Below are 26,703 nucleotides of genomic sequence, written 5' to 3'. Positions count from 1 at the left end.
TTCAAAGCGAGATTGAACCCCGAGAATGGGGCGACATAAACTTTTAAAAGTTCCCTCCAAATCCCATAACACAGTGCGCGAAAACGTCATGAATACATTATAGGAAGGTTGGGTTTCACAAGTTACATCATGAATATACTTTACACGTCATGAATACATTATGAAAAGGTGGGATTACATTAATTAACATTTTCGGATGAGGGAGGGGGGATATGCAGAGCGGGAAATATACATAGATACACATTTATTGAGTACCGGTGGCGGCAAGACAATGGGTCAGAGATATGCATCGTCTGCCACCTGGTATTGCCCGGGGAAAGGGCTGGGCAGGACGATCTGACGGGATTAAAGAGTTCCTGTGTACGTGACCTGCCGTCTCGAGGATTATGTTCCCTCCAAATCCCATAACACAGTGCGCGAAAACGTCATGAATACATTATAGGAAGGTTGGGTTTCACAAGTTACATCATGAATATACTTTACACGTCATGAATACATTATGAAAAGGTGGGATTACATTAATTAACATTTTCGGATGAGGGAGGGGGGATATGCAGAGCGGGAAATATACATAGATACACATTTATTGAGTACCGGTGGCGGCAAGACAATGGGTCAGAGATATGCATCGTCTGCCACCTGGTATTGCCCGGGGAAAGGGCTGGGCAGGACGATCTGACGGGATTAAAGAGTTCCTGTGTACGTGACCTGCCGTCTCGAGGATTATGGAGTCGGGCAGCATCATGGAGTCCTGGGGAAACTGAGTCGAATGACACCAAGAGCAAGAAAATTGGAGCTGTGGTTGATTTTATATGAATTTTGAAAGGTTCTGATAACTTTCAACCTGTTCCGTAGTCTAGATCAAAAGCGGAAGCAGAATGTATCCATTCTTGTAGAAATGGATACATTGTAACAAGGGTTTGACAGTTTTACGAGGTCGGGAGTTTCGGTTCTATTGTTCTCGCCGTGGGGGGCCGTCAGCAGCTCGTCAGGAGGTTAAATGAGGCGTGCAAGAGCTCCCTGAGCTAGCTTCTGCAGGACGAATGCATGGCTGTGATTGGCCAAAGCGCGGCCATAGGAATAAGCGGAGAAGAGAAACACTCGGTCTACTCATTCTAAGTATGGAGCGCAGATAGGCATAGGAAAGGATAGGGAATATATATATATTCGAGCTTATTTCGCTCGGGAAAAGGTCTGGGAAAAGTGTGGTGCTTGTGCAACGGTGAAGGGGGTTCGAGGGTGGGTGTGCGATGGCACCCCTGAGGTCATCGCCTCGGACAGCCAAAAGAAGGGGGGGAATAGGCACCCCCCCCCTCAGTCCGTATCAGTCCCCCATTCGGAGATAGATTTGCAATAAAGTTCTGTAAGAACTTGCAAATCCTTTCTCCGCACCATTTGAGCACTAAATTTCGGTGATCTCATATTCACCTTCTCCCAAATGTCTCATTTGTACATAGTCTGGGAAAGTGGGAGCATGTCGGGAGCGGGAATAGGCTCGCAGAGGAAAGGAGGTAGCAGAAGCAGAATGACGGAGGAGAGAGCAGCAAGGGGTAATACAATGCATAGTACAACATAGGATAGAGACACAAAGAAAAACAGTTAAGATGATAAACAACACGACTTTCAATAGTTGTCTGAGCCATCCCAGCTTGGGCAACCATCCCCATAAGTCCACATCGGATAGCCCCTCATGCTGGATGTCGTGGAGCTTCCCTGCTAGTTCATGAATGTTATTTAAATGTCCAGTTATATTTAAGGTCTGGTCAGTCACGTATGTACAGCACTCAGTGCCTATTAATGCACAGGTGCCTCCTTGACTGGACAAGAGGAAGTCTGTCGCGATCCTCGTCTGTAGGCTCAATTGTCTTACCTCGGATAGTTCCGACATGAGAGAGTCTGTGATCTGAGTCGCCTCCTGCATGAACTTAAGGAGGATGTCGGTGAGTCGGAGAATATCCACGTGGTTTGAACCAGCACCGTAGGCGGGGAAGAGTGCTCGGCCTACGGTCTCTCCATTCGCAGCAACGTCTGACAGGTCTGACAGCTCTTTTTGTTCCCTTCTGTTCCGTTGTCTTCCAGGCGGTAGGTGTGGTAATATTCTAATTCCGGGAACGATGTAGCCGATGAAGCAGGATCCGGACATGTGTGGGCTCACCCATGTATAAGCGCGGTGCCCACACACCCAGAATAGGCCGCTGAGGTAAGATTCCATTCGGCCTGAAGCAAAGGTTTGTAGTAGCATGGTGTCTGCGGGTTGTGGCTTCCAGTCCAAGGGGTATCCAACCGCAGCGGCCCAGGCAACAGTAAGGTTAGGAAAAGTTCGGGAGTCCCTTGTGTTAGAGACAGTGACCAGTCCAGTTGGTAGGATCTCCAGAGTGTTGGTGCATGTACTGGATCCGATGAAGGTTCCTTCCCCTGAGAAGCCGCGACAAAGGGGTCCCTTCGTAGGGCCGGTGAGGTAGAGGTATTGGTGTGTTAAGTTGAGTGCGGTCAGGTTCCAGGAAGTAACATTTCCGGAACGGAACTGTTCTAGGGTCACTGGTACAGGGACCAGTGGGAGGCTCTGTTGGAGATGGCTGGGTGCATGAGCGCAAATCCAGCAGTCCGGGTAAGGTGACTCCTTCGCCACCTGGCTGAGAAGCTTAATGTAGGAGTTTTGCTCCCAGGACGACAGGAGGTCTTCTCCCGGGAGTGCCGGGTCGGCGCCGAATTGTCGGGGTGCTGTACCAACCGGATGGAGGGGGTCGGTGGTGTTCAGTAGTCGCCTATCCCTGGCGATACCGCCGCATCGCAGGGGTCCGACGTGGTCCCATGAGGGGGAGCGCGAGGGGTGTAAAGAATGGTGCCACCCTTCGAGATATTCAGCCCCTCTCCACTCATGAGTGACCCCTAAGTCCCATAGACAGCAGAACCGTCGTAGGCAGAGTCCTTGGAGTTGGGGCTTCCGGGTTTCTGGGGTGGAGCGGAGGCACTGGAAGCCGAAAATCAAGTTTCCAGAGGGGTAGCTTGATTCTGTATAAGCGTGAGTAGCCCCTCCTGTCTCGACTTCGGTCCAGTTTGGGGTTTGGGAGACCTCTCCACTCTCGTAAAGCAGGTAAGTCCCGTTTCTACAGGTCAGCCGGTAAGAGGAGTGGTCAAGAGTGAGAGCCGCAGAGCCGATACGATGTTGTCAGGGGTTCAGAAGCAGAGACGCAGAGAAGGGTGGAAACAGAGAGCGAGGGGGAGGAAGCCGAAGGGAGAATGAGTGATGATGACGACCCGAGATCTCCAAGCCTAAGCAGTGAGTCAGAGGACTCCCAAAAGGGAGCCCCAGTGAGTAGAGCAAGGGGGGGATCCGGGGGGACACCCCAGGAAGAAGGGAACAGAGGAGATTCAGAGAGCAGCAGCTGGAAGTCGGGACCCACGCTCAAGACTGAGAGCAGCAGGGAGGAAGGCAGCCAGGCATCGGGTTCCGGAGGCCGTCAGCAGGAGGGAGGGCACGAGTCAGGGGTGGTCACGCCCTCCTCAGAGAGCGAGGCAACGGTCAAGAGGAAAGTAGAGAGTTGGGCGCGCGCGCCAAGTTCAAATGCAGCGGAAGCTGGAGCAGTAAGCAGCCCGGAGAGTGAGCCAGGTCCCAAAGCCCGCCGAAAGGAAGCGGAAGGATCAGGGGGGTCAGCGTCAGAGGAGAGTAGAAGGGAGGAGTCCCAGGGGGGCAGAAGGACCCAGAGACGTAGGGAGAGGCGAAGGAGGTGGAGCAAGGCTAGGGTATTAAACTGGTGTGCAAGAGGCGGGGACTCAGATGGGTCTTCGCCGACCTAGGGCAGAAGGTGTAGAGCTGCACGCTGCAGTTCGGAAATGAAACCTGTAACTCAATAAAGACTCTTTTAAAGTGGACGCTGTGTGGCGTGGTCCTATGTGAGCTGGGACCTGGTAGCACCTCTGACAGTAAGACCCATCTCTTCAAAGCTTCAGAAACCTGAAACCTCGCAGCGGGAGCAGAAGCCGCTAGGGGAGGAAGAGGGGTGTCTGTAAGCAAGCTCACAAAGGTTAGCAAGATGACGGAAGAACAGAGGATCTCCGCGCTGCAAGAGGCAGTGACCCAGTTGTCCTCAGAGGTATTGGCTTCCAAGAAACGGGAGGAGGAGACTACAGCCGCCTACAGAGACCTACACGCCAGGTTTGAAATGCTTGTTAAGCAAGGGCAACCGGGACCCAGACCGGAGGGCGTGGGATTGGCACGGAGAGCAGGAGGGCTTGTGGCTCACTTCGATGGGACTTTGCAACAGTACCCTAATTTTAGAGCAGACGTAATGTGCGCACTGCAACTGCTGGCAAAAGACTTTAGAGATGAGGAAGAGAAGGTGGGGTTCATATTGTCCCATTTGCATGGGGATGCCAAAGCCTGGCTGCGCAATTTGTGGAGGGATAAAGATCCGGCGCTTCAGAATGCAGATGCCTTTATCAAAGCGATGGATGCGTGTTTTTTGTCTACTATTGATGTGGATCTTGCCAGAAGGGAGATTCATGGACTAAAACAAGGGAGGGCGAGCGTCCGGCAGTATCACGCCCGATTTTTTGCGCTGGTCAGTGCTTTAGAATGGGATCGGGATTCGCCCCCTGTCAGAGACCTCTACTGGGAGGGTCTAAGTTCTGCGGTTAAGGATGAAATTGCAAGGGGGGAGAGGCCCCGAAGCACGCAGGAGGTGGTCCAAAGGGCGCTGACTGTGGGGGTGAGGCTGGAAGAACGTCCATGGTGCAGAGATGAAGGACGTGGAGGGCGCGAAGCAGCGAGAAGTTTCTCTTTCGTTCCGAGGGAAGCAGCGCGTGCGCAATCCACACCTCCGCCAGGAGGGGGAGGGGAACCGATGGAGGTTGGAGGTGCAAGGGCTCAGTCAGCAGCCAGAGCCCTAGCACCGGCAGCAGTGAAAGCGAAGCCTCCTAGAGGGAACAGGAAGTGTTACATCTGCGAGGATCCAGGCCATTTGGCGAAGGAGTGTCCCCGGAGGCTCCACAAGCACACTGCAGCCTCAGCAATGGTGACTGCAGCAACGCAGCAAGGAGAACCACAGCAGGGAAACGACGATGTCTGGCTGGAGACGGAGGCACTGGGGCCCAGCCAGACGCATCTGTGAAGCAGTCCCCAGCGATATTGCAACCCACGGATCCCCTCCCACCCAAACCAGTAGTGCAGCTCACAGCGTCTCTCCAGCTACCCGACGGCGTCACTATCGAAGTGCCGCTTTCTGTGGATTCTGGAAGCAACGCAGACTTTATAGCGCAGAGCTTTGTGGAGCAGCACGCTATACAGCTATTGCCTGCCACTCTGCCCCTGCAAGTCGTCACAGTGGATGGCAGAGAGTTGCTAGGGGGGCAGGTGGTGAAGCAGACGCCACCGATGGTGATGCGCCTTGGCAACCACAGGGAAGTCATCAGTTTTAATGTCACCCAACTGTCGGACACGCCCATTGTGTTGGGCATGAGTTGGCTGGACAGGCACAGTCCGACACTGGCTTGGTACCAGAGACAACTGATCTTCGGCTCCTCTTATTGCGCAGAACACTGCATCCTGCCCCGTCGGGAGGGAGAGGAGGAGGAATCACAACTGCAGTTGGGAACGTTGCAAGCGGTCCCCCACAAATACGCGAGCTTTTTGGAGGTCTTCTGCGAGAAGGAGGCGGACAAGCTACCCCCTCACCGGCCATATGACTGCAAGATTGACCTCCTACCGGGGGCGACGCTGCCGAAGGGGCGGCTATACTCCATGTCTGAAGATGAAATGCAGGAACTCAAACAGTTCATCGAGCATAATCTGGAGCGTGGCTTCATCAGAGAGTCCAAGGCAGTGGGGGGCAGTCCCGTTTTCTTCGTGAAAAAGAAAGACACGCCCCAAAAAAGACTCGTTGTGGACTACCGCCTTTTGAACCAGATGACCAAACCGTCTGATTACCCCATGCCCAGGATTGACGACCTCCTCGCGACGGTGCGCAAGGGGCGCGTGTTCACCAAGTTGGACCTGCGAGGGGCGTACAATCTCATCCGCATGCGGGAGGGCGATGAGTGGAAGACGGCCATGTTCACACCGCTGGGCACCTACGAATACAGAGTTATGCCCTTTGGATTACAAAATGGCTCTCACTGTTTTCAAGCTTTTATGCATCACGTGTTGGAGGGACTCCTCTACAAGACATGCGTCTGCTTCCTGGATGACATCCTGATTTTCTCTGACTCGCAGCAAGCTCACGACCGAGACGTGAGGGAGGTGCTCAGCAGGTTGCAACAACATAGACTGTACGCCAAGCTGGAGAAGTGCCAGTTCGACACGACGGAGGTGGATTTCCTGGGATACAAGTTGTCGGACAAGGGGATAGCCATGGACAGCACCAAGGTTCGTGCGGTATTGGATTGGAAGAGCCCGCGCAACCGGAAGGAGGTCCAGCGGTTTGTCGGCTTCGCCAACTTCTATCGCAAGTTTATCAAGGGGTTCGCGATGCAGACGGCAGCAATTACGGACACGCTCAGCTCCAAAAAAAAGAAATTCATCTGGACGGAGCAGGCGGAACAGTCCTTTCAAGCGCTCAAGCATCTCTTCGTGTCGGAGAAGCAACTGCTGCATATCGACCCCAGTAAACCGTTGAGGGTAGAGACAGACGCGTCAGACAGAGCCGTGGGAGCTGTCCTGCTGCAGCGAGACCCGCAGGGGGTGTGGCGGCCGGGAGCGTTCTACTCCAGAAAGCTCAGCAAGTCGGAGCAGAACTACACCATCTGGGACAGGGAGTTGCTGGCCATTCATGCAGCTTTCAAGGCGTGGAGGCACTTCCTAATCGGCGCCAAGCACACGGTGCAGGTCTGCACGGACCACAAGAATCTGGAGCACTGGCGCACGGCTCAGTTCCTGAACCAGAGGCAGATACGTTGGGCGGAGTTCTTTGCTGACTTCAATTTCCGAATAGAGTACGTCCCAGGCGACACCAACATCATGGCGGATGCACTGTCCCGAAAACCGCAATACCTAGAAGAGGTGACGCCAGCGGCGGCCATGCACATCTTCGCACCGACGGCGTGGGCGTGTGCCTCAGCTACAGTAGACCTGGATGCGGTGCGACGTGCATTGCGGGACGACTCATTCGCGCAAGACAAGATGGCGGAACTGCTCAGAGGCACGGCTACCACGGACGAGTTCCAGGTGCGGGACGGCTTGCTCCTACGCAAAGGGGCGGTCTATGTACCGGGAGACGACCTTCGCGCCAAGGTGCTGCAACAGTTGCACGACGCACCCACGGCCGGTCACTTTGGCACAGAGAAAACGATGGAATTAGTCGCGAGAGACTTCTGGTGGCCCAGGCTGAGAGGGGAGGTCGCGGACTACGTCGCGAGGTGCGACACCTGCCAGAGGGCCAAGCCGGTACACAGACCACCGGCGGGACTGTTAGAACCGCTGCAAACGCCGTTTGAACCGTGGGAGAGGGTGGCCCTGGACTTTGTGACGGATTTACCCAGCTCGAGAGGCAAGACAGCTGTGCTGGTGGTGGTGGACTTGTTCACCAAGATGGCACATTTCATTCCGTGTGCGAAGGTGGCCACGGCGGAACAAACCGCCAAACTGTTCATAGATCACGTGTTCAAAGTGCATGGCCTGCCACGGTCTATCCTGTCCGACCGCGGACGCCAGTTCATCTCGTCTTTCTGGCAGAAGCTGATGGGTTTTCTAAATGTCAAGGTCAATCTGGCATCAGCAAGACACCCGCAGACCAACGGGCAAGCAGAGAGGGTCAATGCCATCATGCAGCAGTACCTGAGATGCTATGCCAATCAACAGCCTGCGACGTGGGTGGATTACCTGCCGCTAGCCGAGTTCGCTTACAACAACACGAAGCACGTGTCCACAGGAGTGACGCCGTTCTTTGCCAACAATGGGAGGCATCCCAGAACCTTCCCGGGACTGGAGAGAGTGGGGGAAGGAGAACCACAGACGGCGGACGCGTTCGCGTCAGAGCTGCAGGCGGTCCACGATCAACTCAGACGGCAGCTGGAGCTAGCTAAGCACGCCTACAAGGTGCAAGCTGACAAGCACAGGCGGGTTGGCGAAGTGATCCAAGTGGGAGACTGGGTCTGGTTGGCAGCCCACGCAGTGCCGACCAGGTCACTTGCCAAGAAGAAGTTGGGGCACAAGCAGATCGGTCCGTACCAAGTCGAAGCGCAGATCAACCCGGTTGCCTTCCGACTGGCGCTGCCGGAGGGTTCCAGAATGCATCCGGTGTTCCACAGGTCGGTGCTCACTCCCTACAAGGCACCTCACAGGTTCCAGGAGCCAGGGACGGCGCCAAGTCCGCTCCGGGAACGGACGGAGACGCGGGGGGTGAAGCACCAGGACCACATCAACGAGGTCACGGAGATTTTGGACTCCAGATGGGGGGAAGAGGGAGTCGAATACCTCTTAGCCAGAGAGGGCACCCGGGCCAGCGCCAATAGCTGGGTACCAGACTACGCTTTGGAGGAACCCCTGCTCAAGGACGAGTTTCATGCCCTCTTCCCACACAAACCCATGCCAGCGAGCTTCTTCGACGACTGGTTGTTCACACCCACACTTTCTTCCAGCACGTTCCATGGATTCGACTCAGAAGGGGAACCCGCACGGAGCACCCGTTCCCCAGAAGGTTCACCGGCGGGTTCAGCATCAGGCAACTCGTATTGGTGGGACGATCGACCAGAGGAGCAATGGCGCAGGAAGTGGCTGGAGATGCCAGGTCGAGCGACCGACGCAGAGACTGACATGGACGTGTTCGGGGAGGACCTCGGGTTCGAGCACGGCGGTACAGAGATGGAAGAGCAACAAGTCAACGTCGACGACCGCGAGGGGGAAGACTCGGAGGTCTTCAGTTGGCGGCCACCCACGGGGAGCGACCTGTATCCAGCATTCCCTCCCATGATGATGGAGCGCCCAGCACCCACACCTGACAGCGGGGAGGGGGGAAGGGGGGGCTTCGAGGGGGGGATGGATGTCAGGGGTTCAGAAGCAGAGACGCAGAGAAGGGTGGAAACAGAGAGCGAGGGGGAGGAAGCCGAAGGGAGAATGAGTGATGATGACGACCCGAGATCTCCAAGCCTAAGCAGTGAGTCAGAGGACTCCCAAAAGGGAGCCCCAGTGAGTAGAGCAAGGGGGGGATCCGGGGGGACACCCCAGGAAGAAGGGAACAGAGGAGATTCAGAGAGCAGCAGCTGGAAGTCGGGACCCACGCTCAAGACTGAGAGCAGCAGGGAGGAAGGCAGCCAGGCATCGGGTTCCGGAGGCCGTCAGCAGGAGGGAGGGCACGAGTCAGGGGTGGTCACGCCCTCCTCAGAGAGCGAGGCAACGGTCAAGAGGAAAGTAGAGAGTTGGGCGCGCGCGCCAAGTTCAAATGCAGCGGAAGCTGGAGCAGTAAGCAGCCCGGAGAGTGAGCCAGGTCCCAAAGCCCGCCGAAAGGAAGCGGAAGGATCAGGGGGGTCAGCGTCAGAGGAGAGTAGAAGGGAGGAGTCCCAGGGGGGCAGAAGGACCCAGAGACGTAGGGAGAGGCGAAGGAGGTGGAGCAAGGCTAGGGTATTAAACTGGTGTGCAAGAGGCGGGGACTCAGATGGGTCTTCGCCGACCTAGGGCAGAAGGTGTAGAGCTGCACGCTGCAGTTCGGAAATGAAACCTGTAACTCAATAAAGACTCTTTTAAAGTGGACGCTGTGTGGCGTGGTCCTATGTGAGCTGGGACCTGGTAGCAGCTCTGACAGATGTAAATCCTTGTTTCGGATGAAAAGTTCCCAATATTCGTTTTCGGCGAGTTGGGGAACTAGGGAATGGCGCAGCAAGGTTCGGGACTCAGGAAGGCAGAAATCAAAGTCCCCCATTCGATCAGGGTTAGACCTTCCCGTCTCGACCTCATGATAGTCCAAGAAGTGGTAGTTTGTTCGTAATCCTGTGCAGTGGTCTGATGAGGTAGACGTGACCCAGGATAAGGTGGCGAGGAGAAGGGCGGTGGTGACCAGGCGCATGGTTTGGATGCGTGAACGAACGAAGGCGCCTGATAGGGTGAGGCTGTAAAGCGAAGCTATCAAATAGCGCTGTTGAACGGAGCTGTCAGATGAACTGTCAAAAGGCGAAGGTGTCAACGAAGCAAGTTGTCAATGGAGCTGTCAAACGAAGCAAGCTGTCAATGGAGCTGTCAAACGAAGTAAGCCGTCAATGGAGCTGTCAAACGAAGCAAGCTGTCAATGGAGCTGTCAAACGAAGCAAGCTGTCAATGGAGCTGTCAAACGAAGCAAGCTGTCAATGGAGCTGTCAAACGAAGCAAGCTGTCAATGGAGCTGTCAAACGTGGTTGTCGGCGCGTCTGAAACGTAGCTTGATGGTGTTGGTATCCGGGATGATTTTGGACGTCCAGTTGGGTGTCGCGGTGTCTGGTCCGGTCTGTTGGGCCCGACTTTGGCCCCGATCGGCTGGTCCGGTCTGTTGAGCCCGACCTTGGCCCCGATCAGCTGGTCCGGTCTGTTGAGCCCGACCTTGGCCCCGATCAGCTGGTCCGGTCTGTTGGTCGTCGTCGTCAATATATGAGGTCGGTAGAGCCGGTGGAGTCGAAAAGGTGAAGTCCTCGCCGTTGCTTTCTTCCGTCTCCGGTGGAGGGGGTGAGGACTTGCACCTAGTGTGGTGTAACCAGGAATTCTTTTCACCTACTTTCACGGCGGTTGGCGACGTCAAGAGTACTTGGTAGGGACCTTCCCACGCGGGTTGGAGTGGTTCTTTCTGGTAGACCTTGACGAGGATCCAGTCACTCGGGTGGAAGGAGTGAGCGTGGACGTCGATAGGCAGATTCTGTCCCTCGATGGCCGCGTAGTGGTGGAGACGCTGTAGCTGTGTCTGGAGCTGAATAACATAATTAGTAAGTTCTGCCTCCCCCAGCTCCAGTTCCGATAGTGGGAATAGAGTGTTGTAGACGGGAGGAGGTCTCCCGAATAAGAGTTCGAATGGGGAGAGTTTCAAACGTCCGGTTGGGGCGCTGCGGATGTTATGAAGAACCAGTGGGAGTGCATTCACCCATCCAGTCCCATTACTTTCTTGGTTACTGTCCCTGGTTCCAGGTGACTGTCGGTTAGGGTGGAATAGGTGGCCCCTGTGTCCAGTAGACATTGGTAAGGGTGGCCGTCTATCTCGATAGTACAGACCGGGTCTTCGGGTGACAATGTAAGGACAGGGCAGATGGTTTGGGTCTGACTGGGATCCCCTTCTAATTGTCAATAAGTGTCCTGATCATCGGGAGGTGGTTGGTTTGGAGGGTGCAAGGGAGGAGCAGTGGCATTCGCCCAAGGGTGGGCAGGCTGGTCTATGGCCGGCATTTGGGTCCGGGGTCCCGGTTGTGGTCGGGGTTGAGGGATCGGGTTCGAGACCGTCGGTGGGGTATAAGCCGCTGGGTTGTGGTTGCTGTAGCCTGGAGTTACGTTGGCTTGCGGGGAGAAAGGGGGGGTGGGTGATCCGTACAGGGAAAGGCTTAGGCTCCTGTCCCCCGTAGGGTGTCGCATTTAGGTAGGGGCAGAATCTTTTTATGTGTCCCTCTTCCTGGCAGTAATAGCATCCTCCAGTCCCCGGTCCCCACTGCCTATAGGGATTTGGGGTTCCTCCTCCACGGATTCCCTTTCCTCGAGGGAGTCCCCTGCCTCGATTAGGACCATAGGCAGTTTCCATGCTTAAGGCTAGTATTTGTTCGACCTCGGGCTTCGTTTCCTTCTTCTTTCTTTCATCCCGAGAGTTGTAGACAGATTTTGCGATGGACAAGATTTCACTTACGCTCTTTCCATCGTATCCAATTTGGAGATTCAGAGCTTTCCTGATATCTGGGCAAGCCTGATCCTTGAAGAACCCTTTAACGATTACTTCATGTTGTGGGTTTTCGGGGTCTATTCCTCCCCATGTTTTAATGGCAGAGACCAATCTAGTGTAATAATCGGACGGGTGTTCATTTGGTCCCTGCATGACCGACTGGACTTTGGTCCAATTAACGGTGCGTTGTCCGGCGGCCTTTACACCGTCCAAAATGGCCTTTTAAATAGGTTTAGGCACCAAATACCATTAGTGGTATTATAGTCCCATTCCGGTTCTACTCTGAGACATTGTGCTGTGAGCGCCTGCAATCCCTGAGGCCGTCCCCTTTGGTAGTCCGGCAGCTCTATGGCTTCCCCGGCTTTAGTTAGAATGTCCGCTTTCTCCGCCTCGTTGAAGAGGGCATTCAGAAGGACGTGGACATCGGGCCAGGTTGGATTGTGTGTGGAGAAGATAGCGCTGACCTGGCGGTGGCATTTGTCCGGGTCGTCCCTCAGTGAGGGCATCTGATTTGACCAAGTTACCAGGTCTGAGGTATAGAAGGGTTGATGCGTGTAAACCATCCGCGGGGGCCCATCAGGTTTGAGAGGGGGAATGGGCAGGGCCCTTAAGGGCATCTGGACCGCAGTAGAACTCACGGTGGAGCTTACTTGGTCAGAAGTCCCCGGAGTCTCTTTATCGCGGCCCAGGGTCCCCTTTTCGGAGCCGTGAGGTTCCGTGGGAGTGGGTTTATTCCCGACTTGGACTTGGATAGAGTCCTCAATGGTATTATGGTGAATAGAGGAGGGGGTTTTAGTTTTAGCTTGTCCGGGGTTTTTAACTTGTTTGGCGCCCCCCTGGTCCTTTCTCGCTTGTAGTCGTGTGACCCTTCTATTTTCAGTGTCTTGTGCCTCATTCTCCTCCCCCGTTTCCTCCCCACTACTTGAGTCGCTGTCGCTGGATGTCGGGGCTTGCGGCGGTGGTGGTCCTTGATAGTAAAAGGGGACCAGGGTCTGTCGTACATCATCATCTTCGTAAGGGGGGGCATTGGCAGTCGCCCGGGATTTAATATAGGCAGTTGGTAAGAGGTTGCTCCCTTTGGGGCTTGGAGCATTCTCCTTACTGCCTCAAAGGTGGCCAGGTATTCTAACTGGCGGGGTTTTCTTCTATCAGGGCTTTCCTTAGGTGGTTCAAGCGTTCTTCATTAAACGAACCCCCCGGTGGCCACCGCAGTTCGGGTTTAGCGGAGGCAGTCCTGGCGGGCCAGGTTTCGGGGCAGAGGTCCTCTAGTTTTTCCTTAGATAACAATTTGTGGCCAGGAATCGACTTCCAACATGCGATGACGAATTGAAGAGGAGAGTCGGGATCCTTCTGGGAACGGGATGGCTTCCGGGAAGCCTTCCTCCCAGAGTGAGTCCGCTCGTGTTTGGAAGCCTGGGTACCCATAGTATATCTCACGCGTGTCTAGATAGGAAAGAGGAAAGAGGAGGGGGTCGATAAGGATTTGTGGGTCTAGGGCTATTCGACAAGGACTTGTAAAAGGAATGATCTTTAGTCGCTTGGCAACTTCCTAGGGAGGTTTTAAAGAGCTCTAGCTATCCGGTATTCCTTACTTCTTTTTCCTTAACCATTCACCTGGGGTCCCTTTTCCACTCTGCCGGTCCCGCCCAATTCCTCATGGGCTATTCCCTCCTGGCAACCTCCTACCTATCGTCACAACTCAGGAAAAGGGGCCCTACTGAACGCCCGCGCCGTGCGGTGCCAGATCGGGTGGTCCCTGGACAGAGTTTTGGGTCGAAAATCCCCCTTGCTTTCGGAAGCGGGCTTACAGTACACGTGGTATGTAGCCCGACCGGTGCGGCTGGGATTGGGATAGAAAGCAAGACCACTTCCTGCCCCCTAGAAAGGACGCTCGGGAAGATCGGAAAGAGAGCTCCAACCCCTTGCTTTCAACTGGGTTGCCCGTTTGCGGAGAGTCGGCTATCTTTCAAGTCGGGTCTCTCCGTCTTACCCTTCGGGCTCCCAATTGGTGCGGCTGGCTGGAGGGTTTAGATAAAGAGATAGAGCTCAGAACCCCCCTTTCGGGTCGAGCAGCGGTCCACGGTCTCTCTCACTGACTGGACCAAGAGAAAGGCAAGAAGGTACGATAGAGAGGAGGGCAGAGAATTCAGTTGCCAGGAGACTTCCACCCCGTCCCACCAGTGCACTGGATTTTCCTATACTCACGCGTCTTCCACGTCGATCCGATCCCAGGATCGATGAATGAGCCGGCTGGATCCCTTTTGCTCCCCGGCTGAACTCCTGGGGCTCTCGATTACCGCCCGGGAGATGGCCGGAGGTCCAAAAGGGTCTTCTCGGGCAAATTGGCCCGCAGCCGGCTGAAGAATTCGGGGCCTCCGGTCAGCAACCCGGGAGAACCGCTGGCCCCACGTTGGGCGCCAAGCTGTTACGGAAAATCTGGGTGCGTATTTACCCTGCCACCCAGCCAGTCGGACCAAGTCCGTGGATTCTAGCGGAAGAAAAGGAAGCTCAGCCGGACGCAGGAGCAAAATGCGAAGATCCAAGTTTATTGCGCAATAGGTTCAAAGCGAGATTGAACCCCGAGAATGGGGCGACATAAACTTTTAAAAGTTCCCTCCAAATCCCATAACACAGTGCGCGAAAACGTCATGAATACATTATAGGAAGGTTGGGTTTCACAAGTTACATCATGAATATACTTTACACGTCATGAATACATTATGAAAAGGTGGGATTACATTAATTAACATTTTCGGATGAGGGAGGGGGGATATGCAGAGCGGGAAATATACATAGATACACATTTATTGAGTACCGGTGGCGGCAAGACAATGGGTCAGAGATATGCATCGTCTGCCACCTGGTATTGCCCGGGGAAAGGGCTGGGCAGGACGATCTGACGGGATTAAAGAGTTCCTGTGTACGTGACCTGCCGTCTCGAGGATTATGTTCCCTCCAAATCCCATAACACAGTGCGCGAAAACGTCATGAATACATTATAGGAAGGTTGGGTTTCACAAGTTACATCATGAATATACTTTACACGTCATGAATACATTATGAAAAGGTGGGATTACATTAATTAACATTTTCGGATGAGGGAGGGGGGATATGCAGAGCGGGAAATATACATAGATACACATTTATTGAGTACCGGTGGCGGCAAGACAATGGGTCAGAGATATGCATCGTCTGCCACCTGGTATTGCCCGGGGAAAGGGCTGGGCAGGACGATCTGACGGGATTAAAGAGTTCCTGTGTACGTGACCTGCCGTCTCGAGGATTATGGAGTCGGGCAGCATCATGGAGTCCTGGGGAAACTGAGTCGAATGACACCAAGAGCAAGAAAATTGGAGCTGTGGTTGATTTTATATGAATTTTGAAAGGTTCTGATAACTTTCAACCTGTTCCGTAGTCTAGATCAAAAGCGGAAGCAGAATGTATCCATTCTTGTAGAAATGGATACATTGTAACAAGGGTTTGACAGTTTTACGAGGTCGGGAGTTTCGGTTCTATTGTTCTCGCCGTGGGGGGCCGTCAGCAGCTCGTCAGGAGGTTAAATGAGGCGTGCAAGAGCTCCCTGAGCTAGCTTCTGCAGGACGAATGCATGGCTGTGATTGGCCAAAGCGCGGCCATAGGAATAAGCGGAGAAGAGAAACACTCGGTCTACTCATTCTAAGTATGGAGCGCAGATAGGCATAGGAAAGGATAGGGAATATATATATATTCGAGCTTATTTCGCTCGGGAAAAGGTCTGGGAAAAGTGTGGTGCTTGTGCAACGGTGAAGGGGGTTCGAGGGTGGGTGTGCGATGGCACCCCTGAGGTCATCGCCTCGGACAGCCAAAAGAAGGGGGGGAATAGGCACCCCCCCCTCAGTCCGTATCAGGGGCAAGCCCACGTCTAGAGGGTTCCCAAAATTCAGTCCTTTTAAGATTTAGGGGTAAATGGTCACTTTCGGTTCTTATGTCTACAGTAAATTCAATATATTCATCAAAGAGTTCTTGGGAGACAAGGATGTAGTCAATAACAGAGTGCCTTAAGCCTGACCAGTAAGTAAATTGGCCAGGGCAGTCCCCCAAGGAGAGGCCGTTTAAGATAACAAGGTTTAATCTAAGTGCCATTAAAAAAAGACATGTACCAGCAAAATTGGTAACTGGGTCAAGTGAGTGACGCCTGAATAGGGGCCAGTGTTCATCATTAGCATTTAGGGGACCCATTCCACTTTCCTTGATTAACTGTTCGTCTGAGTGGCCTAGCCTTGCATTAAAATCCCCGCCAATAATTAAGGAGGCAGAGGGAAACTTATTTGAGACAAGGAGAATGCAGGTTTCCAGTTCGTTCCAGATGTTTTTAAGATCAGTTTGTTTCATAAGTGGGTGAATATAAACATTGATGCATATGATCTTAAAATGGGTGGAGAATATTTTAACGGCCAGAATCCATTTTTTGTCGGTTTTCAGTTGGATAGGGGAGGCTCCTAGATCCGTCAATACGAAGGTGCTCAAACCTCCCGCCGGTCTTCCGCCTTTTGGGCCGATTGAGGCAGGGGAGTGGAAAGCAAAGTAATTGTGTAGTTCAAAAGGATTTTGCATCCAGGTTTCTTGGAGCAGGATGATATTGAACTGTGATACGTAGGCTAAAACGTCTTTGTCCCTTCTTTTCGATTGCCATCCAGCAACGTTCCAGGATAATAGTAGGGGTGAGAGTCATTTTGTCTCTTCAATAGCATCTAGGGTTTTCCCGGGGTCGTGGAAGATGCAACCATTGGATGGTTGAGTCTCCGATAATGTGATTAGGGGCGCCTCAGAGATTTCGGCGTGGATTTCAGTTGGGCAGAGTAGGGGTGTATGTTCTGCTGTGACCTGAGGAGATTCATGAAGGCAGACTGCCATATCATCCGTTATTGGAGTCCCAGTGTTTGGCAGGGGTTTCTGGGGTGTTAGCCCCTTCATGACTGCGTTCCTTTGATTTAATAGGTTGCTATGACCAGGTTTTGAGGAGATTTTCTCTTGAAGTACATATGTAAGTTGCTGCTTAAGTGTATCGAGCCTGTTTATAACTTCCTGCTGTTCTAGTAATGGCAATTTGCCATAGGATGAAATAAGGTCCCTCTCCTCAGAGGTGGCCAGATGACTTGGCCCGCTTTGGTCATGCTTCTCTGTTGCTGGAGTAGATAAACCAGGAAGCTTGGGCTGAGAGGGAGGGTGAGGATCCCAGGTGGGCAGCTTGGGTTTCGAGACTGTGTCACGCCTGTCTGGCGAGCGGATACTTTTTTGTACGATACTACGGAGAAGAGGTTTAATCCTGGTGTCGTTAAAGACTCTCGTTGGGAAGATGCCCCAGGTGGCCAAAAACGCTTTACGCCTAACCAGTATGGAGGGAATTTTTGGTGACTGGAAGGAGAGCAGTACTTTTTAGAACCGATGGTGGTCGTGCAAAAGTTTCACTGTACTGAGGTCTATTAGCGAAGGCCAAATCTGGAGGAGCTGCCTTAGATGAACTTTGACATCTCTCGGATTATTCCACCTTGGGGACCTGGGGTCACTGCTGCGTATAGTTAGGCATATTTTGTTTGGTTGTAAAATCAGAGATTGAGAGTCCAATTGAGTTTTTAAGAGGTGGCCACCAGTACCACTTTCATGTCTAACAGGGGAGGTACACCTCTGTCCCTTTAAATCCCTCTGAGGCAGAGTGAGGTTGTGCTGCAGCTCCAGCAAGTGGGCCTCAAGCTTTTGGTGGAGATTATTCACCTGCATGGAGATCCCATTTATGCTCTTAAAGATGCAGCGCAGGGTCCTGATTATTAATTGGAAATGATTGAATTCCATGCCATCGCCAAGGGCCAACTCGGGCTCCCCCTTCGAGGTGACTCTCACTTCTTTGTCATTATCATTATCATTATTCGTTGCCTTCGAGTTCACCCCCTCCACTTCTATATCGGCTGCGAGGTCAATTAAAGGATTAAAGCGATTGTGAGTTTCAACCGTGTAGCTATCTTCCTCGTTATTTCTGCTACAGTTAAGAAAGAAAGAATCAATCTTGGACTGTTTGGGCCTTGGGGGAGGCATTGCCTCCTCCAGGTCCCTTGGCCGCTTGCCATGGCCCATAGTGGAGATTAGAAGAAATATCCGCAGTAATTGGAAATATCTTAATGCACCTTAGAGAGTCTTGCAGGAGGCAGGGGAGTGGTGAGCGAAGAAAAAGTAAGGTAAGGTTCGTTTCTTACTTACAATTCTCGGTCGTTTGTCCGAGTGTCCCCCGGAAGAGAAACTCATTTAGTAATAAGAAACCTTTAACGGGGGAGTTTCTCTTCGTGCCGGCGGTGCAGGACTGAAGGATCGTTGTTCTATGAAGCACACAAGTTTGGCACCACCCAGATCAATCCAAAGCAATCCTCCTTCATCAAGCTTAATTAAAATCTGGCATCACGCCAGTGGAGAGTCCAGCAATTACTTGTCTAGCAAAAGGCAAAACTAAAGTAAATAGCTTGCTCCAGCGGTTGTAAAATCCAAGTCAGGAGAAGAGGTCGGAGAGAACTGGAAGGAAGAAACTTACACGGCGGCCATCTTAAAACCCTGTCCTCCATTTTGGCTAGTGCAAGGTACTTGCACAACTTTAAATTGCCATTCATTTTTTTTTTCTTGGTATTAACTCATTTCCCAGTATTCCGCTATTAACATTACAGGATGTTGTCACATCATTTGGGATGTTAGAATGCCAAAACAGATTACTTCAGGTTACTCCAGGTTTCTTATTAATTGTGTGTCTTAGCATTTATTTATTTTTGGTTCCTCATAGGTCATTTTGTGTGTGTGTGTTCTACTTTGGGGACATGTTCATCACATGTTGAAAGTCAGTTTCATGAAGTTCTTTTATCAGATAGCACATGGTGGATTTTAAGTTTCCCCCCCATTGTTTTCCCATTTTTTTCAGTCCAGTAGTAATCTGTGTGGTTTTGATAATATCTTTGTATTATTTAATAATAATTCTTTTCTAAATCTGATGTCTTTGTGTCAAGTCTGTTTCATCTGACTGGTAATCTAATTTTTTGCTCTCTTTTTTATTTTTTAACCTTTGTATTTTTTACAGTTCTCTTTCTATACATGTGGAGTAATTTTTATTTTATAATATGAAAAACAACAACAAAACTAAGTGAAGGAAAGCAAACAAACTTAGCAGATAATAACAGTAATTATGTAGAAATGTGATAATAATATTGAAATGAATAAAATGCTTAATGTGCTAAGATTTTTAATTATCTGCAGCTTCCCATGGAAACTGGAGGACATCCTTTTTGCCTTTTGCCCCTTCCTTGTCTAACTGTGTTTTTAAGTCCCCAAAACCCTGCCCCCTTACAGGATATCAGTTATACAGATGTGCAATGATGAAAAGCAGCAACAACCCCTCAACTCAGTTCTTCGCCATCACAAGACCTGCAACAACAGACACCAGACTTTTCAAAATGCCCACAGCTATCTCTTTAAAAGGATATAGACTGACGGGGGAGTGGGGCTGACAAAGGGGGGAGGAGTTGAATTGCAAGGACATTTTTTTTCACTTGAACCTCAAGCCTCTGTGCTCCAGGATTCAAAGATACATGCGTAAAAGATCACAATTGTGTCAAGATATGCAACTGATATTTAATTAGTTTGTTTTGTGTATTATGTGTTATTATGTAGGAATGCTGAAGTGTGTCTGATAATGTGTTATCTCCACAAAGGGAAAAATTTCTGTGTGTAATTGTTTCTGTATAATGTAGGATACATAACTATGAACAGCAGAAGGATATGGCTTACACCCAAGTTTTTCATGGAGGGTTCCCATATATTACAATGCTTTCCAATAGAGCAGACTATATTTATATTAAGTCAACTGATGATCATATTTCCTTGTCCCACCTGGCACTCTGCAGAGTCCAACCTTCCCTACCTATTTATTTATGTATTTAATGTTTTTCTATACATGAAGTTCCCAGATTTTTACTATTTCTTTCTTTCTGTTCCAGAAAACTATTTCAAATCTTTTCTATGACTTCTCTGCATCTCTTGCAGATTCAGTACTGTCTTCAAGTAGCAATTGTTCTGTATTTATTTACTTATTAATCTTGGTTTTCCCGTATAGCTGTGAAATTAATCTAACCACAACCAAGTATTATTATCGGAACCATATTTTATCAGGTAGATTTGAAGCAACGCTCATTATTATTTGAGATGTTTTGATTAGGATGCCAGATGAAAATGGGTGTAGATCATGTCCCAAATTTTATTTATTTATTTGAGGACACGACTACCATATGTTATATTATTATTGATAACAAGAAACGTGTATATGCCTTGATGTAGCAAGAATGGTCCCTTAAATTGACTCATTTGGACAAATGCCCCCTTAAAGAATGGCTTTGGTTTTAACATATTGGTTTTGAAAAGTTGAGAACCACGGGGCAAGATAAATTCAAATTGGACTCTGCTGGAATTGGGCACGTGTATCCAGGCTGCAACTAGCTTTTGGTCCTTTAAGAGCAAGTGGACAACTTTCCATGAGTGCGAGACCAGAGCCTGCAATAATGAAAAACCCCATAGAAAGACCAAGGCGAAGTCATATCTCTCATGATATGCCCGAGCCTGTGCCAGCTATGGTGAGTGCCAGGCGACATGGTTAAATGAAAGCCCTGAGGGGACTCAACAGGATGTGTTACTGTACCACTATGCCGGTGTGAGACCACAGAAGAGCTAGCTTGGCACCTGAAAACACAAAAACGGTGGGGCTAAAAAGCAAACTGCATTTTTTCAGTCAGTAGTGGACCTTCCTGCTAAATGTAAAGCATACACCACTATTGAAAATGTTTCTCCCAAGAGCTAGAATGCCACAAGTAATTTAGTAACAAAATACAACAGGTGTTCTTTTATATAATACCCTATATTCAGCTATCTGCACTGTTATACTTGCAAATGACCATAAGAGGCATGGCTTGCAAGTCCCTTTCAGGTTTGCATAAAGCCACACATCTGGTATTATTTAGCGCATATCTATATAACACGCGTGTACATGGTATTCGTCCATGTTGCTCCCTCTTTTGCTGCCCTGCTCAACCCACCTCCTTTTCCATTAGAGCCTATTCCCACTCACAGGGAACCCCTACATTCACTGAGATTTAGGGTGCGGAGAAAAGATTCGCAAGTTCTTACAGAACTTTAATGCAAATCTATCTCTGAATGGGGGACTGATACGGAACGGGGGGGCATGTCTTCTTCACCTTCTTCTTCGCTACAATATATCCATTCATTTCCAACTGTAAATGTCAAAAGGGACTAAAATCTATAAAATTCATAGAAAATTAACGTGCCTGGCAGGGCTGCCTCAGGTCCTAGCTCACAAAGGACCAACGCCAGTTTCTCTTTATATACAAAAGTGTTTATTAAAGTTCATTTTCCGCTTCACAGCCGCGGCGCGCAGCCCTACGTCTGTTACGCTAGACCATTGAAGTCCCCTCTGAGTCACTCCCTCCCCTGCACCAGTTTAAGAGCCTTGCTCTGCTCCACCTCTTTCTTTCTTCCCTCTTCCGCAGGGTCTTCCTGCCCGCTGGGGTTTCGCCCCTCCTGGATTCCTCTGACGCCGATTCGCCAGATTGTTCCCCCTCCCTCCGGCGGGCTTTAGGACCTGGCTCCCCATCCGGGCTCTCTGTTTTACCGCGCGCCTGTACATTCGAACTGGGCACGCGCGCCCAGCTCCCAACCTTCCTTCTGATCGTTACATTACTCCCTTCACTGCTTCCCTCCCCTTCCGGGAGGATGGCTGGTTCTGACCTTCCCTCCTTTCCTGCTGACGGAGCCGCTTCCCCTGACACACTGGAACTCCCCCCCCCACGCTCTGATGGGGAAGCTGGTCCTGATCTCCAGCTGCCGCTTTGGGATTCCCCGCTGGCCCCTTGTCCCTGATGCGTCCCCCCTGGGACCCCCCTTGTCCTGACCACCGGCGCCCCCTTCTGGGAATCCTCTGATTCGCTGGAGAGGCTCATGGAATCCCTCGGACCACTGTCCTCCTCCTCCTCGCTGTCCTCAGATTCGTCCCAATCGCTCTCCATCTCCTGTCTCCCCTGTGCCTCTGTCCCTGAACCCCTGACAGTGCCAATTTGCTCAATTTCTCTAGGACCCCATGACACCTCCCCTGTCCTCCATAATCCCTCAAGCGAGGTGTCAAGACCCTAATCCGGTCAAATCGCTCTGCCAAGCCCTTCCTCCGGGCGATGCCAGGTGACAGACTATGCATACATGGACCATTGTCTTCTCAGGATGTGCTTATCTGCGCATATCTCCAGCTCTGCATATTCCCCCTCCCTCCCCCATATGTTAATCCGGTGTAACCCAACCTCTTCCTAATGTATTCGAGCTCAGAGTCCTGGCAAGTGGGGAAAGGAACATGAAAGGAGCACTTTCCAGATGAGTCTCAATACAATAATCTTTATTGTCATTGTCCCATACAGAACGAAATTGAAAAAACGTACATGAGACATTCAAAAACCAACAAGCCTGCTATCCCAGCTATCCCAACCTGGTTAGCCCCCTAAAAACTCTGATACCCCATAATTAAATACAATATACTCCCATAGAGACTACCTTACACTGCATTTAAAACCAAAATCGCATTTGGGTAGAAACTGTTTCTCAGACGGCTAGTCCTAGTCTTTATAACCCTGTACCTTGTTCCAGAAGGCAGAAGCTGAAAGAGATCATTTCCGGGGTGCGCACTCTTCTGCACTATCTCTGCAGCTTTCTTATCTAGCACCTTCTGCAAATGCCTGCAGGGCCATGAGCAGTATGCATGAAAACATCAATGCTAAATTGAGCAGATACCCAGAGGCAGCGCAATTATTGCAGGGGACTTCACTCACACAGATGTGAGGGCAGCACTCCCAAAATCCCATCAGCACATTGAGTGTGCAATAAGGGGAGAAAGTACTTGTCAGAGCTGCCCTAGGTCCCAGCTCACAAAGGACCAACGCCAGTTCGTTGTTATATACAAAAGTCTTATTGAAGTTCATTTTCGTTTTTACAGCCGCAGCGTGCAGCTCTACGTCTGAAACTCTAGACCGCTGAAGCTCCGTCTGAGTCTCCTCCCCCAGACACCAGTTTAAGACTCTAGCCTTGCTCCACCTCTTCCTCTGCTCTTTCCTCCTCTGGGTCCGCCTGTCAGCTGGGGTCTCGCCCTTCCTAGACTCTTCTGACGCTGAGTCCCCTGAGTCTTCCCCCTGCCTCCGGCGGGCTTTAGGACCTGGTTCCCAATCCGGGTTTTCTGCTGTCCCGCGCGCCTGTACATTTGAACTTGGCGTGCGCACCCAGCCGGCAACCTTCCTCCTGACCGTTACACTGCTCCTGTCACTGCTTCCCCCTTTGGGGGGGCTAGCTGGACCTGACACCTGGGACTCCTCCCCTCCACTACGCTCTGGTGGGGAAGCTGGTCCTGATCTCCAGCTGCTGCTTTGGGAGTCCCCGCTGGCCCCCCTTGCCCTGACCATTGGCGCCTCCTTCTGGGAATCTTCTGATTCGCTGGAGAAGCTCATGGAATCTCTCGGGTCACTGCCATACTCCCCTACGCTGCCCTCAGATCCTTCCCACTCTTAACGACTGCAATAGGTCTTACAGGAAAAGGCAAGGGGTGAGAAGGTGAAAAATGGCTTTGTCATGTATAATGAGATAAGAATCCAATGTCTTTGTTCAACAGGCTCATCTCAGCTATCTGCCAATCACCCATTCCCACCACCCTTCTGAGTAATACCCCTCCCCACCTTCTCACTATATAAAAGGATCTGGCAACTTCTGTTTCAGTGTGTCTGAAGAAGTGTGCATGCACACGAAAGCTCATACCAAGAACTAACTTAGTTGGTCTTCAAGGTGCTACTGGAAGGAATTTTTTTTGTTTTGACTAGGGCAGACCAACACGGCTACCTATCTATGAGTTGATTGAGATTTGAAAACTGGGCTAGGGAGGGAAATGAAGGGAAAGTGTCATCTTGGTGAAGAGGATAAGAAGAAGAGTTTGGATTTGATTTCCCGCTTTATCACTACCCGAAGGAGTCTCAAAGCGGCTCACAATCTCCCTTCCCTTCCCCCCCCCCACAACAAACACTCTGTGAGGTGAGTGGGGCTGAGAGACTTCAGAGATGTGTGACTGGCCCAAGGTCACCCAGCAGCTGCATGTGGAGGAGCAGAGACGCGAACCCGGTTCCCCAGATTACGAACCTACCGCTCTTAACCACTACACCACTGTATGCTAAATACAGCTGGGTTTATTCTGGAGTGCAGATTATGAATAATTGTTGCTACAGATGATTTTCAGATGGAGATGGGAGTTTTCTTTTCGGTACCTGCCCTGTGGAACACCCTCCCAGCAGATGTCAAAGGAAAAAACAACTACCAGACTTTAAGAAGACATCTGAAGACAGCCCTGTTTAGAGAAGCTTTTAATATTTGATGCATTACTGTATTTTAATATTTTGTTGGAAGCTGCCCAGAGTGACTGGGGAAACCCAGCCAGATGGGAAGGGTATCATCTTTTTCTTTTTGTATTTTTAATATTTTTAATATTTTTATATTAAGATTCCTTTATTTTGAATTTCGGAGGACACACATAGGAAGAGGACAGTTGGAGGTGCGAGGGACCTGCAAGGAACGCAGGGAAGGAAGGATCTCTCAGGGAGGGATACGGGGAGGAGAGGGGGTCACGCAGGGGAGAAGTGGAGGGGCCTGCCTTTCTATGGGTTGACGAATGATATGATATATATGATACAAATGTCAAAGTATTCTTAGTTTATATCCTCCCCTTTCTCTTTCCTATACAATCGTATTTTGTAAGGGTTGTTTAATATTTTTTGTTCTACTTCTCTTTTTTGGTTTCCCCTGTGTATGAATTCTTTGATGGGAAGTGAGATGGGAGCTCCGTCTGAAGCTTTCTCCACATTCCAAGCACTGATAGGGTTTCTCCCCAGTATGAATTCTGCGATGGGAAATGAGATGGACCTTCTGACTGAAGTTCTTTCCACATTCCAAGCAGTGATACAGTTTATGCCCTCTATGAACTCTTTGATGGGAAATGAGAGTGTCCTTCCGGCTGAAGCTTTTCTCACATTGCAAGCACTGATAGGGTTTCTCCCCTGTATGAATTATTTGATGGGAAGTGAGATTCACCTTCTGACTGAAGCTCTTTCCACATTCCAAGCAGTGATACGGTTTCTGCCCTGTATGAACTCTTTAATGGAAAATGAGAGTGGACATCCGGCTGAAGCTCTTCCCACATTCCAGGCAATGATAGGGTTTCTCCCCTGTATGGACTCTTCTATGCAAAGCAAGATCACCTTTCTGACGAAAGCTCTTCCCACATTCCAAGCATTAATAGGGTTTCTCCCCTGTATGAATTCTTTGATGCGAAGTGAGATAGGAGCTATTAGTGAAGCTCTTTCCGCATTCCAAGCACTGATAGGGTTTCTCCCCAGTATGAATTCTGTGATGGAAAGTCAGATGGTGGCTGTGAGTGAAGCTCTTTCCACATTCAAAGCACTGATAGGGTTGCTCCCCAGTATGAATTCTTTGATGCGAAGTGAGACTGGAGCTATCAGTGAAGCTCCTTCCACATTCAAAGCACTGATAGGGTTTCTCCCCAGTATGAATTCTTTGATGCGAAGTGAGTTGTGCGCTTTTATTAAAGCTCTTCCCGCATTCCAAGCATTGATAGGGTTTCTCCCCTGTATGAGTTCTTTGGTGGGAAGTGAGACTGCAGCTGTTAGTGAAGCTTTTTCCACATTCCAAGCACTGATAGGGTTTCTCCCCGGTATGAATTCTGTGATGGGAAGTGAGACGGGAGCTATTAGTGAAGCTCTTTCCACATTCCAAGCACTGATAGGGTTTCTCCCCTGTATGAATTATTTGATGGGAAGTGAGATTCCCCTTCTTACTGAAGCTCTTTCCACATTCAAAGCACTGATAGGGTTTCTCCCCTATATGAATTCTTTGATGCGAAGTGAGATTTGCGCTTTGATTAAAGCTCTTCCCGCATTCCAAGCACTGATAGGGTTTCTCCCCTGTATGAGTTCTTTGATGCAAAGTGAAAGTAGTACTGTGCCTGAAGCTCTTTCCACATTCCAGGCACTGATAGGGTTTCTCCCCCGTATGAGTTCTTTGATGCAAAGTGAAAGTAGTACTGTGCCTGAAGCTCTTTCCACATTCCAAGCACTGATAGGGTTTCTCCCCTGTATGAATTCTTTGATGGGAAGTGAGATTATTCTTTCGACTGAAGCTCCTTCCACATTCAAAGCACTGATAGGGTTTCTCCCCTGTATGACTTCTTTGATGGGAAGTGAGATGGGAGCTGTTTCTGAAGCTCTTTCCACATTCTCTGCACTGATACAATTTCTCCCTGCTCTGTCCTCTTTTCTGTGAAGTGAGGCTATCCCTCTGAACGAAGCTCTTTCTTTGACGGTAGGTGTCCTGGGAGCTCTGACGGATGTTCTCTCCACACTCTGAATATTTATACGACTTCTCTGCTATGTGGATTCTCTTGTGGTTCCCCTTGTTCTTCCCTTCTAATTCCTCACCATCTGCAATGAAGAGAGAAGCTAATTAGTCTCAGGAGGAAATGGGAACTCCAGATCATTGAACCAAGTTAATGAATGCTTGTGATCGAGGAGGAACTAAAAATAGTTAGATGTGGGGCCTTTCTATAGTTTTCACTGCCTTGGTTGGCTGGTATTTGCTGACATATTTCTTGGCTTTTATCTGGAATGGATTTTGTTCTGGCTCAATCCTGGAATCCACTCCATCTCCAAGGTCAGTCATCTCTTTGGTCAATCAAATGCAAACAGAAGCAAAAACAACAAGCCTGACAGAACTCATACACCGA

General features: G+C 50.5%; 1 protein-coding gene across 5 annotated transcripts in view; it reads right to left on the bottom strand.

The window, feature by feature from the left end:
* Positions 1-26,703, bottom strand: part of LOC309525782 (uncharacterized protein) — a 110,830-nt gene that overhangs the window by 27,152 nt on the left and 56,975 nt on the right. The window lies entirely within an intron of this gene.

This window comes from Podarcis vaucheri (assembly GCF_965113315.1).
Source record: "Podarcis vaucheri genome assembly, chromosome: 2".
NCBI lineage: Eukaryota > Metazoa > Chordata > Lepidosauria > Squamata > Lacertidae > Podarcis > Podarcis vaucheri.
This window is presented reverse-complemented; position numbering and strand designations above follow the sequence as displayed.